The sequence below is a fragment of the Oxyura jamaicensis genome, chromosome 1 (assembly GCF_011077185.1).
Source record: "Oxyura jamaicensis isolate SHBP4307 breed ruddy duck chromosome 1, BPBGC_Ojam_1.0, whole genome shotgun sequence".
NCBI lineage: Eukaryota > Metazoa > Chordata > Aves > Anseriformes > Anatidae > Oxyura > Oxyura jamaicensis.
In genome coordinates this window covers 114431777-114437776 of record NC_048893.1, presented here as the reverse complement: position 1 = coordinate 114437776, position 6000 = coordinate 114431777, and the positions used below count along the sequence as shown (strand labels likewise).

The following is a 6000-nucleotide window of genomic DNA, read 5'->3' as shown; positions in this document are numbered from 1 at the left end:
CTCCCCCTCCCCCCCCCCCCCCCCCCTTCCGTTTATCCCCTTGTTTTTTTCCATCACAGAATCTAAATTTAGGTATACATGTCCTGGAAAAAGGATGTTTTCTTTTAAAGGAGTTTCACATTACACTGGGAGATGCACCTGTATTGTTGAGAATTTTTGTCATTTGTAATTAGCTGCAAAATTATAAATATATTTCTGCATATTGATCTCCTCTAAAAACTATTTTTAAAAAAATTGTTTGTTTCCAAGAGTCTCATAGAATGGCTTCCTTTTCCTGGCAGATTGTTTTCCTGCTGCTTGTATTTGTGAGGCTATCCGAAACACATTGTCAAATATTTGAAAGAGTAGAGTGTTACTCTCACATTTTCCTTTTGTGCTGTGTAATAAGGGGAAGCACTTCTCTCATCAGGCTTTCATCTTTCATCCAGAGTCCAAGCTTTCACCAACAGAGACAGGTGAAGTTGGGAATTGTAAATAGAGGTTGATGTTCCACAGGAATATGAAAGATTCACTGCAGTGAATGGCGAAAGAGGTCAAGGGGGGTGTAAGTTGGCTGTTGTATGGGGAGTGAGATTATGTATGAGTTTGGATGGTCATATATCCCTATATTTGGCATGAATTTTGCATTGGTTGTTTTGATATATAGGGAATAAAAGGAAAAAGTGCCGAAGAGTGTATTTTGTTTTTGTTCTTAAAGACATCTGATAGGGACAAAATAGAGGAGTAAATAAGCAATGAGGTAGTTTGCTTTTAATGAAGTAGTGGAAGGAGATTCTACATTTTAATTTTTAACAGAAGAAATTGATCAATTACACAACCACTTCCTGCTGTACCATAAAGTACATAATTTTATCACTGAATCAAGTATTCAAATAGATGAGAATTCATTCTAAATCATCTACTGTGATTTTAACCACTTTGCAAAACAAAAGGTTGTAGATTATTAGGATTTTGAGTATAGCAAACCTTTAGCTTTCATTACACCAACCAGGATGAGGAGAAAAGCACCAAAGAACTGTTTTAAAAACAGGAAAGGAATTAACTTTTTGCAATGCAAAATGACCATGATTCCATTGTTTTTGTGTGCAGTGTGATTAAATCACTCTAGGAAAACAAATAGACACAATAAAAACAGCTTACCCTGAAGCAGAGCAAAGGTCTTCAAGGGGATTAAGAAATACACATGAGGGTGGATTTGCACTGAGGATAGTTTCCTTAAGTCAATAAGACTGCAGGCTGTTGCTAAAAGAATGTCTCATTTTCCACCTCCCTGTCCTGATTGCATTGCTCTGCACCTTCTGCTGTACTGAGCCCAGTGTCTTTCCGTGTGCAGTCTGAGGTGGATCAGTCTGAACCACCTTGATTTGGGGTTGCATAGTTGCTGGGACTCTGGTAGATGGGAGGAGGTGGGAATGGCAGGGAGTGGGCTGTATGCCTAACTTCTCATGCACAAACACACAAAACTGTACTCTGGAATCACCAACTGAAACACCTAAGGTTGAATTTCTGTTTTGCTTCTTTGGCTGTGAAAATTGTTATCTTTAGCAAGGAATCGATAACAAACAGTGAGGAGCAAGAAAGAAAGGACCCAGTGGGGCAATCCAGTTGGTCTTGAACAGTTTCAGCTGTTTTCAGTTTAGTTGAGCTGTGGATTTAATCTAGTATCCCGGGATGGATTCTTTTTGTTGTAGATTGAAACAGATCAATGTGTACATCAGAATATATAAATTGAGGAGGAGAATAAGTGGAATAAGCAGGACAGTAGCTCATTAAAAAGCCGGTCAGGCTGATCCCCAAGCTAAGATTTATGCCAGAGCTCTGTGAGTAGCAAGTCAGAAAATACTTCCTTAGTGAAGAGAACAAAATGAAGTGGCAGTGGTTATGCACAAGCATGAGGAAAATAAAATCAGAAAGAGTTGATGAAAGAGTGCGAAAGAATGTTTTCACAGAATGTCTGCCTCTTTCTCTGAGACTGAGTGTCTCGTCTTTTCACAACACAAAAGATGAGTAACCCAAAGTAATGAAACAACACAGTTGGCTTTTTTTTTTTTTTTTTTGGTAGGTCTTACTGTGAAAGGATTCAGGATTTCACAGGGGTGGCTCTGGTTTTTAGGATCTAGGCTGCCAGGAACTCGCCTTGAACACAGGCTGTTTCCTGGGGCTGTGGAGGTCTAACAGAATCCATAGTCAGGCTTGAGCTTCCTGTATGATACTGAGACAGAAAGTAGAGAAGTTTTCATCTGGTAATCTTCTGTGACGGTTCTGAATTTCACAAATTGTACCAACGTTGCATTAATGTACTTTGAAATATCATAATATTTTTGATGGTATTTAAACATTCATGCTAAGTCTGTAATTGCTAAGAATAAACCACTGCCAACAGATGAGTCATTGTCAGTAAGAGTCTCCAGGCAAAGGGGGAAGGATGGGAGTCTGAAGGTCATATATTCCATGTTTTTCACAATTTTAGGCCATTAACATAAATCATCTATATTTTATGTAAGCAATTTAAGCACAAAATTAATTTTTACTATTTTAAGATGTTGATGATCAAGATAATTACTAGAGTGCTGTTTAACAAGCATAAAATCAACTCTCAGTGTTTTTTTTTCAAAAATCAATTACTGCTTTTGCATGTTTTTAATATTGCTGCAGTTAAGACTTGCAAATTACTCTGAGAACCCTTGACTGCTGTGTTACCCCATTGCCATAAACTTTGGCAAGAACACTAGGGCTGTTGAAAATGACTTGGTCTTTAGGATTACGTTAAGGGAAAAAAAGCTGCCCTTCTGGTTGAAAGGAAAGTAGTCTTTGTATAACCTCACAGAGCAGCGTTACCTTCAGAAGTGATATGTGAATGCTGAATTTGCCTCATTCAACAGAAAAATATAATCAATTCCAAATTCAACTGCTGTTGTCTTGTGGGCGTAGGAAGGCAGGAGAGATTTTAATATTGATGACTGTAGCAGAAGCATACAGTTAAGGTTTATCTCACATTCCTAACCTTTTCACGCTTCTCTGCGTGTTCCTGCCCACCAGGAATACTGTTTTCAACTATCTTAGCTATAGTAGTGCCATGGTAAGCTGAAAGGAGAATAAAAAGCAAGATGGCCAGGAATATAGTATGCCTGTTTATTAGTATGGTTAGTGTAGCTGGAAAAAGTGTTCGAGCTTCTGAGCACACACCGTGTTATTTCTGGCATGTCACCTGCTTTTCTCCTAGTCTTCCTCTTCAATATATTCTTTTAATTTTAGCCTTCTTTTTCTTAATGGTATGTACTCATCCTGTCTTACATGTGTCTCTGTTCTTCCCCTGAGTACTTTTTGAATCTTAACCAATTTCTAGCAAATATGCCTGAATGGAAAAGGTTTCAAAGAGAAGTTTCTGGAACATGCCTGTGGAACATGTTGCCCCCAAACCATTTGTCTGAGCTCTGCAAGCTAAGGATGAGGTGATCTGGTTGGCATCGTCAGCAAAAGAGGCACCTTATGTGGCTGGGTATGGGACTGGTGTGTCGGGATGTAGAAAATAAAGCTGTCCCATCCACACTTTGTGTCAGGAAGCCTGATGCTTCTTGTCTAGCTGGCAAGCTGAACACAGAGGTGGGTAGAGCATATAGATGTAGCTAGGTATGTTCTGTGGGACTACTGACCACATAAAAGAGAGCTGAGGAAAAAAAGTTGTAATATTATTTAGTTGAATAGTTGGGTTACACTGGAAACTGCAGCTATGGGAAACCAGTCATCCATCTGGTGCTCATTCTGTTCTGCTGTGTTGAAGTATCATAGTATGCTTTTGGTGGGGAGTTACAGAGACAATCCGGAAAGACTTTTGACTGTAAAATTCAGTTCATTTCCTTTGTTTGCTGACAGGCTACTTCAGGGAAAAAAAAAAAAAAAAAAAAAGTAGTTTTTTGTATTTATTAGAATGATAACATTGAGGGTATGGTAAGTGGGAGGGAGGGCTTCTGTGGTTCTGGTTTTATGAGTTTTGTTTTGTAATGGGTGGTCAGGAGGGACTCTGAACATGAGCAGGTTATTTACAAATATGTTGTATGTTGTGGAGATTTTTATATATATACATACATATATCTATTTAAGCATATTGCAGGTACATCCTGTGCCTGGTGACAAAACCAACAAAATAATGAGAATTAAAGTTTTCATGTTGTCAAATATCTGCCTTTTAGTAGAAATGCAGATCCTGCCTATCACTCTTGAGAAATTTTGCCTCTCTATTTATGGATAAAACAGTTATTCTAGTATTCTGCTGCTGGCTGATTCTTTGATTTTGCCCTTAAACGATCAATTCAAATAGATTTTTTGTATATATAATTATTTCCTAAAGATTCTTATTTGTTAGAAACTTAGAGACATACTGCATATATTAGGTAAGTAAAAGGCATTAGAATTTATTGGGAAGTATGCGTGAGTTACATGAATATGCATGAAATATTAAAAAAAAATTGAGACGGATGAACAGCTCAAAGAACCTATTTATACTCAGTACCTATTTATACCATCACTTTATTAATCTTTATGTCTGTATATATCTTTAAAATATTTTTAGCTACTGGGAGGTATTTCACGTCAACATGAAGCTGTTACAGACATACTGTTATGTCTTTTTCTCAATAATAAATGAAAGTTTTATTTATGAAAGTGAAAACTTGTTTTAAAGCCTTCAAGTGCTATTTTACAGCCTTATTTTTCACATATGCCTAGATTAACATTTTTTTTAGCTCACGCATGTTAATTTGAAGCTGTATGTATTCACTTTCAATTATTAAAGAAAAAGAAAACAGTTAAAATACATATGGATAAGAAAAGTTTAAATTTCTGAGGTCTACTGTTATCTCTGTAACTGTAGTAGAAACTGATCAGGAACATTTGCAGGTAAAAATCAAAACACAGGAAGGACTTTGGCTATCATAAGGTGCATATCTAGGTATTCAAGCAGTGTACCTAAAACATTTTGTCAAAAGCAGGGTGAAATTAGGCAAAAGATTTTATTTATTTTCTTAAATTAAGTGGATGGAAGCAGCATTTGGGAATTATGTTGCTCTCTATGCCTTTGGAGTTTGTGTATGCGTACAATGGAGAAAAATGTACTAGAAGTAAAAATACAGAAGTTTTAACAGAGCATGTCATGGTAATCCAGCTGCAGTGGTTATTAGCACAACTGATTGTGATGGTAGATCGCAACGTGTGGCCTACAGAGGGCTTTGTTTTGTTCTCTTGCACTTAGTTTTGCTTGGGTTTTTAAGGCATTTTGCAGTTTTTCTGTAACAGAGGTCTGTAGGCGCATTTTAGAAATGTCGTGATTACAAAGAGGAGTAAATGCTAAAACTGAATTTACATGCTATCTTCCATCATGTGGGGGGGGTGGGGGGTGGAAGAGAACAAACGACGTGAAGAGAAGTAGCTGGCTCCAAAGTTAAGCATTGAAGCTGTGAGTGTATGTGCCAGTACGCTTGCTTGGTCTGTGGGCCTTCTCTTTGTGAGCACAGTCGGTTGTGTTTCCAGGCTTTCGAGCTCTAGCTCTGTGAAAAATGCAGCGAGTGTTGGACAAAAGTGACTGTGTGCCTGTTGTATTCAAGCCTTCCCCTGAAGGACGAGCTCCTCCTGAACTCTCAGGACCCAGAGAGCAGAGCAGGGAGCACGCAGAGGAGCTGCACCCGCAGCTCGTCCTCTCCTGACCCTCTTCTCCCCAGGCCCCCGCCAGGCCTGGCAAATGGAGGCCTGGCGCTCTGCCACGGCTTATGCAAGGCTTTCTGTGCCCTACTTATCTGAACAAAGGCTGCTCTGAGGAGCACAGGCATCACACCTAGGTCACATAGGCAGAAAAAGCCATCTCTTGACAGAGTTATACTGAGTCATGATGGAGCTTTCCCTCATGGTAAGTCTGGGAGAATCGTCAGGTTTCAAATGATGGCTCGCCATGCTTGCTAAATAAATGCAGAATGGAGAATTACTGGGCGCTTCTTAATGCCCTCCTAC

At 38.8% G+C, this 6000-nt stretch overlaps 1 protein-coding gene across 16 annotated transcripts in view; it reads left to right on the top strand.

The window, feature by feature from the left end:
- KDM6A (lysine demethylase 6A) overlaps window positions 1–6000 on the top strand; it is a 120590-nt gene that overhangs the window by 48690 nt on the left and 65900 nt on the right. The window lies entirely within an intron of this gene.